Genomic DNA, 14,278 nt, shown 5'->3' on the forward strand with positions numbered 1-14,278 from the left:
AGGCATAGTCGGCATGTAATACCTAATAGTCACCTATTTATCATACATTTACATTAAAGTGAAAACCATTTAAAATGTACCACATTCATAAATATTGAAATCACTTAAGTCTTATAATATACATGAATCAATAGCCCTGCCAATTAATTGTTTCAGATTCATAGGAGTTCTATAAAGGGTATCTGAGAATGTGAATCTTCACTATTCAGGGACAGAATCTTCATGAACAGCTTTATCTTTACCCTTAAGAATTGCTGATAGGTTTGAACTGTTGTGCTTATAGTTTCCAGCTAAACATCTAAACTACAGTTCCCCCAGGGCCTTTTATTCTAAGGGCTATTATTATTATGAAGATTCATTTTCAGATGAGAAAACTCAACAGAAATTTGACTATTTTCTGACAAATAGAAAAAGATTGAGCTGTCATTCAAATATAAGAAGCATAGCAAAAGATATCACTCTTGCCTCACTTCCTGAACATTATTATTTTAACTGGAACTACATAGTTAGAGAATTTGGGGGCAACATTTAGAGATGCTTAGAGAATCATTGAGGCAAAATAAATAATTCTGGAATATTTTCCCTGCAGTTTTCTTTGTAAATGTCAAGCATGGCTGTAGTTTATTTGTTACAACTGCTGAACCAATGGTGATGCACTATTAGTTACTAACAATAGTCACTGCTTCATAATTTGCATCGGAGTTCTTTTCATTTTCTGCCTTTATAGAAATTCCTACTTTCAAATTCAGTTTTCCATTAAAAAAATCTTTTTTGTGTAAATACTTGAATCATTGACTTTTGGGGTTTCATTTCTTTTTCTGCTTCATCCTTTTTTTTTTTAACAACTGCATTCAGTTGAGCCCTGGTGTGGTAGTGCTCATGCAGTGGTCTGAGAACCTCAAGATCAACAGTTTGAAACCACCAGACACTCCCTGACAAAAAGTTTGTTCAACACCACAACAGTTCTACAGCATTTTTTCCCAAGCAGGAAACAAAATGTCACAGCTGCACAGTTGGGCATAGGGAAAAAGCTACTGTATACAAACATTCCTGGGATGAGGTCCAGGTAGTAGGGCAGGGACAGACCAAATCCAGGGATAAATATGGTAGCCAACTAAAAAGGAGGGGGCGTGGAAAGACATGGGTAGTGGGGAACGGGGCACAAACCCACCCAAGGGGAGGGTATTGTTTATCTCTCCACAGGGAAAGAGGAACCAGACTCCCACCCCACAGAAGAATTTACTTCAGTGGACAGCACTGAAGCTACAGGTCAGGGAGAGTGTCATGTCTGATCAGAGCACATGGGTGCAAATGAAGGGGGAAGAAGAGAGAGTGGAGCACATCCGGGCCCACCAACCCTTGAGGAAGATATCCCTGCTCAGAGCAGCTAATGCATAGAGAGGATGATATGGCCGGCCCCACTATGAGACACAACATCCCACACTGACCCATAATTCGACAGGGGACAACACTGGAGACACAGTGTGGGAATTGCACCCGATCTGACTCCACCACACCAAGGCAAAACACTAAGGGTGTGCAACAGAAGAGCCAGGGGAGTAGACCAAGGAAGTCCGGAGGGAGTATAAAACAAGTTTCCTTGAGCCAGTCAGGGTGTAGTATAGCAACGATGAAACATACAACTTACCTCTAGTTCTTGAATGCTTCCTCCCCCCACTATCATGATCCCAATTCTACCTTACAAATCCGGCTAGACCAGAGGATGTACACTAGTACAGATAAGAACTGGAAACCCAGGGAATCCAGGACAGATAAACCCCTCAGGACCAATAATGAGAGTAGTGATATCAGGAGGGGAAGGGGAAGGGGGAGTAGAAAGGGGAAACCAATCACAAGGATCTACATATAACCCCCTCCCTGGGGGATGGACAACAGAAAAGTGGGTGAAGGGAGACATCGGACAGTATAATTACAAAATAATAATAATTTATAAATTATCAAGGGTTCATGAGAGAGGAAGGGAGGGAGGGGAAGGAGTAGAAAAATGAGGAGGTGATACCAAGGGCTCAAGTAGAGAGCAAATTTTTTTGAGAATAATGATGGCAACAAATGTAAAAATTGTACGTATGGATTGTGATAAGAGTTGCATGAGCCCCCAATAGAATGATTAAAAAAAATTGTCCATCACAAAAAACAAGGTCTGAGTGAAACTGCTTTTACAAAAAAATTCAATGTGTCAGAGAGAACTTTCCCAGGCAATGACACTAGGTGCACTAACTCAGAGTGAGTTGCTCTATGCTCACCTAGAGGGGAAAAATGTATACTATGAAAGCTCCACTCCTCCCAGTGCAATTCTGGTTCTTGTTTTTTTTTGGGGGGGAGAAGGGGTAACCCTTGTACAATCCATAACATATCCGATATTTGAATTTTAATTATAAAATATTATCATTTATGCTTAATGTAATTACACATAGTATTACTATCTTATATTTGATTTTTATTTCTTGCACATCGATGAAAGGACTTACAATGAATAATTATATTACCAGATCTCTAAGTTAAACTGCCTAAAGTGAGCATTCTCACTATAGGAACCAATGTGGAAGCTGGCCTGGCAACACTCACTATTACTCCTCGCGATCCACTTGCTGAGGTGCTTGCTGAGGGCAAAGTTAATACAGAATGGGCTGTAGAAGAAAGAAGTTCTATCTATCAGTTTTTTTTTCCTTTTTTAAAAATTTGTTTTCTTTTTTTTTTTTGTTTCAATTTATTTATTTATTTTTTAAACATTTTATTAGGGGCTCATACAACTGTTATCCCAATCCATACACACATCAATTGTGTAAAGCGCATTTGTACATCGTTTCTCAAAACATTTTCTCTCCACCCAAACCCCTGACATTAGGTCCTCCTATCTATCAGTTATGACCTTGTGATCAATTGCCAAAGCAAGATTTGTGATTGTCAATTTATTTTCTCTATATGTGCTTATTGAATATCTTTCCTTTGTTTGTATATGATGTACCGCGTGTTTTCATTTATATATATGATAGATGTTTGATGTTAGGTGTAAATGTGATTTCATTAATACCTGGAAATTATATATGGCTAAATAATTGTGTACAGGTGCCAAGTTGGCAAGGGATGAACTGGGATAAATGGGTTTATTGTGCCAACCTGGCCAATAAGAACATGTGGGATTAATAAGGTTGCAGTTTGATTGGAGGGCAAAGAGATAAATGGCTTGGCGTGTCCTGCCTCTCTCTCTTGCTGAGACATTGAAGGAAGAATCTGTGCTTAGGGGCCCCATATCAAGAAATGGCCTAATGTTACATTCCTTGCACCAGTATGCCACACCTTTAGTAACCATTCCCAGGGATATTCCCCAGGCTTCTGTTTGTACATATTAGAAAACCCAAGCAGATATTTATGAGTATAGTTCACTTCTTCCTGAGTGATCATTTGAAGCTCACGTTTAGGAACTTTCTGAAACTTAATTCTAGTTACAGGTCTAGATGAACTAATGGGTGGTGAGGGTGTTTCCTGGGTGCTCTCTGCAATATCTTGTAAGGCCTCTCCCCCAGGCAATGCTACAGATGCAGCCCCCCACCCCCACCCCGGCATTTCAGCTTGAACAGTTTGGTTAATCTGCTCAGGTGTGAGTTGTTCTATTGACAGTGGATTACTACCTTCAGCTGGGAGGGGTGGGTCTAATGACTTGGGTAGCTCAATCATCTCTAGAGGCTCAACTGCCTCCTCTTCTGGAACATGAATGCATATGTTCCCATCCCATGCTTCAGGGTCCCAAGTCTTTCCAATTAATGCCCTTAATGGAGAAGCCCTATGTTTGTATTGAGTGTGGGAGAGCCTTTAACTATAAGTCACGTTTCCTCCAACACCAGAGGATACACTCGGGGGAGAAGCCTTTTTTGTGTGTGGAGTGTGGGCGAGGCTTTAACCAGAGATCAAACCTCCTTGTGCACCAGAGAACACACTCAGGGAAGAAGCCACATGTGTGCAAGGAATGTGGGCGAGCCTTCAGTCACAAGCCAAGCCTCCTTATGCACCAGAGGATACACTCAGGGGAGAAGCCTTTTGTGTGCACAGAGTGTGGGCGAGACTTTAAAGGTGCATGCTGCAAGTGGAGGAAGGGCATCTCCCGCGGGAGTGTGGAGCGGAAGTGCCTGTGCCTGTGGGCCCTCTTGGGCCGTATTCTCAGGCCTCTCTCTGGTCTCTGTCCCTACACCGTTTCCACTTCCCATATTCCTTCCAAGTGTTCTTTTGCACTCCCCTGAAACAGTCGTTTTCAGTCATGAACTTTCCCACTGCCCCGCCAAGGAGCCCTGCATGCTTTCCAGAGACAGCGTGCACTTTTTGAGACGAATACATGAAACATCCCTTTGCCTCATAAAGGTGAACTTGGATTTACCAAAAAAAACAAAAAACAAAAAACAACGTATAGCAAACCTACTGCGGGTGGTACTGAGCCTCCAGCATTCCCCTGATACAACCTCTGACTCAACAGCAGACCCACAGCGAGTCCCTTTGCGTCTGCTGGCTCCCCACATCGGCAGACTGCCCATGCCTGAAGACTATGCCTTGGAAGAGCTACGCAGCCTCACACAGTCCTACCTGCGAGAACTGACGGTTGGAAGCCAATGAGTCGTGGGCTCTTGCCACCACATTCACATGCTCTTTCACACTCACCACACGGCAGTCCTTGTATTCTCTGTGTTGGGCTCTGGAATCCACCCTCCCTGCCTGCTGCCCAACCAGCGTCCTCTACTTGTACAGGGATTTTCTTAATAATGAATATAGTGTAAGGGCTCTGGAACCCAAGAAAGGAGCCAAGTGTCCTTTTACCATCCTCAAGGCCATTCAGTTCCTCCCACCCTTTTTAAAGATGGTGAATAAAGTCCCCCCTACACTGTTCTAGACCTGCAATTCAGTTGATGCTATAATTCAGCTACTCGTATAATGAGACCCTGGATTTGATTTTCAGCCATGTCAGCTCTATTCCGAAAGGAGAGAAGACTCTCCTTTGTAGCACATTCAGAAGCCTTTAGGTCTGCTATTTGGCACTTGATACGTGCCCCCTGAGGTTCTGAGACTATCCTTTTCCTTGATCACATTTTCTGTTTTAAGGAGGACCAGCCAATCAGCTTCCCTATTCCTGTCATCCTGACAAAACTGCTGGAAAATATCAAACACATGATCACCCAGAGCCTCTCCTCTAATCAGCACTTCATCTATTGGTGGTGATACTGTGGGTATTAGCGTTTCTACTTCACACCATGGAGTAACACCACCCACTGTAGTAATAGTGGCAGATTTATACAGCCTTTCGGGGTTGAGATAGCATTATCAATGGTGTTAAGCTTAATCAGGTGAAAGAACCAATTTGAGAAGCCCATATTTATGATCTTGTTTCTCTAGAGTCTAGAACCAATCCTGGTACCAATGTGTTAGACAGGGTTCTCTAGAGAAACAAAACCAGTACACTTATGGTTTGATGGATAGATAGATGATGATGATAGATAGATAGATAGATAGATAGATAGATAGATGATAGATAGATAGATAGATAAATAGACAGACAGACATCGATATATATAGCTCGAAGGAATATAACAGCTGATTAGTCCACACAGGGTTACAGAGGGCTCAGTTCAACTCAGTTCTGTGAAACAGTTAATATACTGGAAGTCCTTCAACTCACCAGGGCTGCTGGGTCCAAGATCAAGGAAGCAGACAGCTGAGTCTTCTACAAGCAATGCAGGCAGTCAGGCCAGAGGCAGCAAACAGCAGGGGCACATCACCAACATCAGCCAACACTCAGCTAGATAACAGGATCCAACAGTCCCAAGCTCAGGCGATGCATACACCAGCAGCATGGCGAAGCTGGTCTCGAAAGAACCTCAAGCTCTAGTGAAACAGTCTCCATATGGCTCCTTATTCTAGCCCACGGTCATTGTGTTCCACTGGTGATTCTTCTTTCTTGATGGTCCTGAGATTTTTTTATGTTGGATGTCCTACAGGTAGTGTAACTTGCAAGTTGAGTCAGAGAACTAGCCAAGGCAGCCACACACTGGTCTAATGACCAGAGCTTAAGAGAGAAAGGCGGGGCTCACCAAGCCATTTATCTCTTTGCCCTCCAATCAGACTGCAACCTTATTAATCCCACATGTTCTTATTGGCCAGGTTGGCACAATAAACCTACCTATCACAGGAGCCTTATCTGATATTCCTTGACTACACAAGGGAAAAGAAGAATTCAACACCACCTGATTTCCATAAGGCAGAGTCCAGACAGGCCTCTACCCTCCATCCCTCTTTGCCTAATTCTGACAGTTTCTCCCATGCACTTTACTTCTGTGCTGGGTTTGATTAGCTGTTGCAATGTCCACACAGAACTCAGATATATATTATCTCAGACAATACTTGTGATTAAAGAAATTTATTAGGGAAGTTAACAGGTTACCACAACCCAGGATCAGAAATCATCAACAATCGTCATTGATTCATAGCAACACCTCTTCTCAGGCAGCAGCCCCGTCTCTCTCTAGTCCTTAGTTTCTCAGCCATATGATGCCTTGCCCTTCGCCTCTGTGAAGAAAGCAGCCTGCTTACCGCAGTCCCTGAGTTGGCACTGTTCTTAGGTCTTGTCCTATGGTCTCCGTGTGGCCCCTGTGTTCTAGCCCAGGGTCATTGTGGTCCACTGGTGAGTCTTCTTTCTTGATGGTTCTGAGATTTTTTATGTTCCTGTTTCCCAGATCGTTGTCTTAGAACCTAGGGAAAGGCCAACAAACGGACTGGTTCCTTTTATCACCGTTGCACACATCCGATTTGCATAGTCCTAACTTATCATTTGATGAGAATTGCAGAAACAGGCACAGGCCAGCCATACTGAGAACTTTCACTTCAGCACACATGCTTTGGTGCTCCCCTTTGATCCTCCAATAAAAACGACCAAGTGTCCCAATCACTTTCCATGTCCTTCAGATTTTTATTGAAAAATAAGCATGAAATGTTAGGGCAATGGCCCTTGCTTTGATCCAAGACTTTCCCTGGATTTGTTGTTGTTATTTTATTTAAGTTTAGTAAAATAAAAAGGGGGGATAACAAACAAAAAGAGTAACAAATAAAAACAAAACCAGCCATCTAAGTGAGAAGTCCACTAAGTCCACATGGAAGAAGCACACCAACACCAGTAACCAAAGGATTGTAAATCACATCATCTGAAGCTGAAGGAGAGAATCGTGTCAGAGTCTAAACTGTGAGATTTCTGGTTTACAGAAGACTATGGATGTCATTGGGAGTTCTAGGTACAATTGTGAAATCTACATAGGAAATTAGCCTGGGTGATTTCCCTCTCTCTGTAATAGATGCCCAAACAGAGGACATTGGAAAAATGACTATAGAAGATCAAATGGTAACCTTGAACAGTTAAAGCCTCGTCAGTTGATCCCCGCTCTGATGCATGTTGGGCATGAACTAATTTTCAACATTTTCAGTATTTTTTTACATTTTTGTTTGTATATATTGGAGTTTATTCAGATATATTTTGTTATCGGGCACGACCATCTTGAATTTTTGTCACATGTTTTTCAATATATACAAATCAGGATTGATGAACCTCTAGAGATAACAAGTAGAATAAGAGTTTCTGGGGGATACGGTGGTGGCGGGGAGCTGGGGTAAAAGGGAGCTGATGTCAAGGAGGTCAAGAAGGAAGAGAATGTTTGAAAATGGATTGTGGTAGCAATGGTACAATACTGCTTGATGTGTTTGAGCCATGGAATGATATTTTATCTGTATTAGCTCCTAATAAAATGGTTTTGGGAAAAAATCATAAAAGCATTTGCTGTATATAGTTATAAGAAATTTATTTATGTCAAAGAATGCCAATATGTGGTATTTAATAGGTTCAAATAAACATAAGTTAAAAAAATTCCTCATACTAAATAAAATAAACAATACTGAAAAATATGAATTCTATAGATTTTATGATTATGCATTTCACTTAAATTAAATGAGCATTATGTGCGAACAGATGGCATAAAACATTTGGCAAGTAATAATGCTACTGAGTCCAGTAAAATATGCCCTTTGAATTTTAATTCCACTGTCTGTTAGTCATGAATTATAAACCAAACATGAAAACCACAAGACTCATGTAATACAATTTAAAATATAAAGATATAAAAAAATCACTTCAATTATATAAATGTTTTACACAAGGGGCTTCAAAAATTTAATAGAAAAAGTCCATTGTATTAAAATTCTATTTTGACCAAAGGTTTTGAAGCCCCCTTTTATGTATTAGACTGTCAGTTTTAAATGTATCACAATGAGTAAATTTTTAGAAAATGTCACAAATAATTTGATTATATGGTACTTAGTTTTAAAAAATGTTTAGACAAGACTTTGTATCTTAAATAATCTTAAGGAAAATCATGAAAGCTATTGTAAATTCTTTATTTGAAGTGTACCATGTTACACTTTCACTTTTCTGTTTATTTGTTTGTTTTATAACCTCCCTCCCGATGTAATTTCTTGATTCCTTATAAGGATCTGCAAAGAAATTTAGAAGCCCTGTCAAATTCTTACTGAAAAAGAAGCAGTAAATTTTGAATAAAAGCCAACCTATTTTTAAATAATATGGGTCAAAGTAAATGTATTAATGACTGTTATATATTGGTGTTTAACTATTATATTATTTACAAAACCATATAAAACAATTTGCTAAAAAATCAGGGCCTCTCTAAAACTGACCAGATGATCAAATCTCTGCCGTGGTAGACCTGTAGATCTTTTTCAGTTACACAGTATAATAATTTGAATAGATATTTACATAACATTAAATTTTTATGAGTCCTTAGTGAAAGTCATATAAATTTGCATACACTGACTAAAGATAAATTTTGATTTAAATATATCATTCCCAAAAAGCTACAGAAAGTATACATTGTGGAATATTTGCTGATTAGAAACAGATTTTAGAAGTATTACTGAAAGAAATGAAAATATATCACATAAATATTAATAAATATTGAGAATATGCTTTAATAATGTATCATTTTAAAGCTAATATGTAATGTTCACTTTAAAAATAATACCATTTCTACCATTTGTAGCCATTGCTCCTTTCCTGGAGGTAGTTTTTGAATGCCACTAACTATATATATATATATATAAAATCATAATAGCTGCAAATCAAAATTTATTATGAAAACAAATGGACTATGTATTTTTTCCTGAAAGTCTGTAATATCAAAAGTATAAAATATGGAAATATAAAGTATATATTCATAATGTAATGAGGTAGAAATAGGCAAATGTTTTTGCTATATTGTCCTCTTTTTCTGTTCCATTTAAACAATTGCCTCTTGATCTTTGTATAGGTTCCATACGAGCACAATGAAGTATTCTGGAATTACCATCATACTCAATTTCATCCACAGTTTGTTACTGTGGCAACCACTGTTGAGTGATTTTCAGCCAGAGTTTACTTGCATGTGATCTTCAAGTTAATGTTCTATAATTTCTACCTTCTGTTGGTTAATCTTCTTTTGAAACTGATATATGGATCTATTGATATATGCCTGTCAGCTGCCGTTCCAAATTCCCTGCTATAGAGGAATGAGTCCTTCCGAAGTTTCATTAGCTTTTTGAAACCTTTCTATTGGTATTCTGTTATTTTTAGAGCCTTGTTGTTTTATTAACAATGCCTTCAGGGAAGATTGAACACTTTCCTTCTGTTTCATTTATTCTTGATCATAGACTACCTCTAGAAATGGTTAAATAGATGCCGTGCCCTGGGAACTGGAGGAGCCACGTGGAGACCCCTGCAAGTGCTGAGATGCTTCTACTGCCACTGGATCCACAAGACTTTGCACTTACTGGCCTGTGATCTTCCTGCATTCGGCGTCATTGCATGTGTTTCATGAGTCTGAAGAGGACTTTAGAGATTGATATCAGACATGTGGGCTAATATTGGGTTTATGGACTTGATCTTGACGGAGCTGGGATGTTATCTCAATGTTCAATTGCTCTTATATAAAGCTCTTTCTTATACACATATGAGTGTCTGTGGATTTGTTTCTCTAGTCTACTAACAAGCCTTTTTTTTTGGGGGGGGGGGAGTTTGTATCTCCAGATCTTTTCACATTTCATTGTGAAATTTTACTTTGTCTTCTCAAACTGCCTTTTGAAATTTTCTGATCAACTCTTGAATTCATTATTTCATCCATTTGTCTTCTGTACTCTATGGCCAAGAGCAAGTTTCAGAATCTTTTCTGATATACACTTTGATCTTTTCGTTCTTTCCTTCTTTTTAATGATCTTTTACTTCATTTATATATGATGTTCTTGATGTCATTCCATAACTCATCAGGTACTTTTTCATTAGTGTTCAATGAGTCAAATCTTTTTTTAGATGTTCTAGAAATTCAAATAGTTTATACTGAAGGTTGTATTTTGACTCTCATAGACTTGTTTAAATAACCTTCAACTTCCTCATGAATTTACATATGTGCAAATAATGGGGTATTCCACAGTATAAAGAAAATGTTGATCTTCCAAAATTCGGCATTACAATCTCTAGATTCATTTCGTCAGCTTCATCACTAAGTCCACATTTTCTAACTTCTGTTCTTTCTTCGTTTCCAAATTTTGCATTCCAATGACCAATAATTAGCAATGCCTCGTGAATGCATATTTGGCCAATTTCACTTTTAAGAAATTGATATAATTCTTTGACTTCTTCATTAGCTTTGGTGGTTGATGCATAAAGTGGCATAATAGTAATATGACTGTACAAATAAAGATATTATTCATTGGACTTATAAAGATATTATCCTATCACAGCAGTATTGTTCTTCAATACGGGTCTTGAAATGTCCTTTTTGGTGAAGAATATGACATCATTCCTGTTGAGTTGTCATTTCCTGCACGTTGTTGTTATTATTAGGTGCCTGAGAATTGGTTCTGTCTTATGGTAACTCTGTGAATAGCAGCATTAAACACTGCTGGATCTTGCACCATCAGCACAATTGTTCGTATATTTGAGCTCATTGTTGCAGACACTGTGTTCACGCTTCTCAGGGTAGGGCTTCCTCATTTTCACTGCTCCTCTAGTTTTCCAAGCATGCTCTCTTTCTTCATGAGTGGATCCCTCCTGACAATCTGAGGGGGAGACCCCCAAAGGAATATTTTTCAAAGCTATTTATTTATTTATTTATTCATTCATTCATTCATTTATTTATTTATTTTACAGACCAAGTGTGTCGCCTTGAAAGTATTCTCCATACTACTTAATACATTTGTTGAATCTGCGATTCCATTCTTGGAAACAGTTTTCAACTTCATCCGTTTGGATGACTGACAGTACCTCTCCCGTTTTTTTCTTTCACCTCTTCCATGTCATCAAATCACTGGCCTCTCATGCCCCTCTCCATTCCAAGAAACAAAAAGAAGTCTGCTCTGAGCGAGGTCAGGTGAGTAAGGTGTGGGGGGCAAGAGAGGCAGGCTGTTTTTTGCCAAAAATTGCCACACTGAGCTGGCTGCATGAGCAAGTGCATTGCCAGGGTGGCAAAACAAGTTTCCGGTCTGCTACAACTCAGGCCTTTTTTGTTGCACACAGTTACACAATCTTTTCAGAACCTCTAAATAGAAAGCTTGATTAATATTCTGACCTGGTAGAATGAATTCCAAATGCACTATGAGTTGACATTTTCATCTGTTTGGGAAGTTGACAGATGTTCAGAATGAGGTTTAGTCATTAATCGACATTTCATCTTTTTGAAATAAGAAAACCACTCAAACACTTGAGTTTTTCCCATAGTTCCAGCCTTGTAAGCTGTTGTTCAACATCACAACAGTTTCTGTGGCATTTTTCCTAAGCAGGAAACAAAATCTCACAGCAGCATGCTGTTCTCCTAAATCTTCCATCACACACACACACACACACACACACACACACACACACACACACAAAACAAGGTTTGAATGAAACCACTTTTACAAAAAAAATTCACTATGACCAGAGTGAACCTTTCCAGGCAACAACACTGGGTGCACTGACTCAGAGCGAGTTGCTCGATGCTTGATGCTCGCTTAGTTAAAAAAAAAAAAAAAAAGCATACTACAAAAGCTCCACTCTGCACAGCACAGTTTCAGGTTTTTATGGGGTACCACCTGGTATGCCCCCAAATGAGGTATCAGTATTCTTGCCTCTAAAAATCATTACCTGCATAATAAACCATATATTTGTCTGAGCTAAAATGGTCAACACCAATCCATTTCAGCTTAAATAATGTCTACGACATAACTTCCCATTATCTTAGATTCATACTTGGAATTGTTACATTACCAATTCCAATTATTAATGGATGCTTACTGTTGTTTCTTCTTATTTTCGGTGATGCTCCATCAGCAAGTGTAGGTTCCAGAAACCTCTCTATTCCATACATTCCATTGTAAGGTGACCAGATTTTAACATTGGCAAAGCGCGACATCATTGATAAAACTCATATCCTGGCGAAATAGCCACATGGCAGCCAAAAAACGTATACACTAGCTTGTCGTGCATTCTTTCAAAAAATTGGGACTTTGTTAAAATACCGCGGGATGCAGGAAAAATTGTTACAAATTGGGACTGTCCCACCGAAAGCGGGATGTCCGGCCACCTTACTGCCATTTCTACTTTGAGAAGGCAGCGCTTCATCAGCCATATTTTGAGCGCTCTCCGTCTTGAGGAATTCATCTTCTGGCATTATGTCTAGCAATATTCCATTGTTATTAGTGGGGTTTTCAGTATCCGGCAATGTGCTTCTTCTGTTCGTAAGGGTTTCAGTGATGAATTCCTCTGAAATAGACAGTTTATTCCTTCTTCAAAGTCTTTTCTCAGTCTGGAGGTTCTGCTGAAACCTGTTCACTTTGCATGACCTACTGGTATTTGAAATACCAACAAAATTGCTTCCAGCATGACAGCAACACATAAGTCACACAGCACAACAAACTGACAGTCAGGTTGTGGGTCATGGGTATAGAGGTGAGGATTTGTAAGATATGCTTTGGATTGATATAATTCAATCCATAATATTACATTATTTGTCCCTTCAAAGTATATGACCTTCCCACATGCAATGCATTTTTATCCCATCACATCATCCCCAAAGACTTAAATCCACTTCACAGCCAAAATCTAATCTTGGGATTCACCCGAACCAATATAAATCAAGCATTAAATGTATTCCTCAGTGAGGCAAATCCTCTTTCATCTGAGACTCTGCAATGCAGTTCTAGAGTGCAGTAATAGAAGAGGGACACGATGGGCATTTCTGTCCTAAATGAGAGACCAAAAGGGATGACAGGGATCAAGTAAATCCAAACATCAGAAGCACCAATCTCATTAGTTTTCAAGCATTTATTTATCTAGAAAAATAATATGCAATAAAATTAGAAACTTTAACTTTATTTTATTTTTTAAAAATAATTTTATTGGGGGTTCGTACAACTCATCGCAATCTGTACACACAGGCATTGTGGCCCTCATCATTCTTTTTTTTTCTCCTTTATTTAATAAAATTTTGTTCTGGGCAGGGGGACTGGAGGGAGGGGGGGCGCCCTCATCATTCTTAAAACATTTGCTTTCTACTTGAGCCCTTGGTATCAGCTCCTCTTCCTTTTTCCCCCTTCCTTTCTGCTCCCCTCCCTCAAGAACTCTTAATAATTTATAAATTATTATTATTTTGTCATGTCTTACACTGTCAGATGTCTCTGTTCACCCACTTTTCTGTTGTCTGTCCCCCAGGGAGGGGGTTATATGTAGATCATTGTGATTCATTCCCCCTTTCTCCCCCACCTTACCCTTACCCTCCTGATATCTCTACTCTCATTATTGGTCCTGAGGGGTTTATCTGTCCAGGATGTCCTGTGTTTCCAGCTCTTATCTGTACCAGTGTACATCCTCTGGTCTAGCCAGATTTGTAAGGTAGAATTGGGATCATGATTGGTGGGGTGGAGGTGGGCGGAGGAGGAAGCATTTAAGAGCTAGAGGAAAAAAAAAAAAAAAAAGAGCTAGAGGAAAGTTGTATGTTTCTTTGGTGCTATACTGCACCTTGACTGGTTTGTCTCCTCCCTGTGACCCTTCTGTAAGCGGATGTCCAGTTGCCTACAGATGGGCTTTGGTTCTCCACTCTGCTTTCCCCCTCATTCACAATGATATGATTTTTTTTCTTTGATGCCTGATACCTGATGCTCTCGACACCTTGCGATCACACAGGCTGGTGTGCTTCTTCCATGTGGGCTTTGT

The sequence above is a fragment of the Echinops telfairi genome, unplaced genomic scaffold (assembly GCF_000313985.2).
Source record: "Echinops telfairi isolate 266 unplaced genomic scaffold, ASM31398v2 ScPeMD7_70;HRSCAF=299, whole genome shotgun sequence".
In the NCBI taxonomy this organism is placed as follows: Eukaryota; Metazoa; Chordata; class Mammalia; order Afrosoricida; family Tenrecidae; genus Echinops; species Echinops telfairi.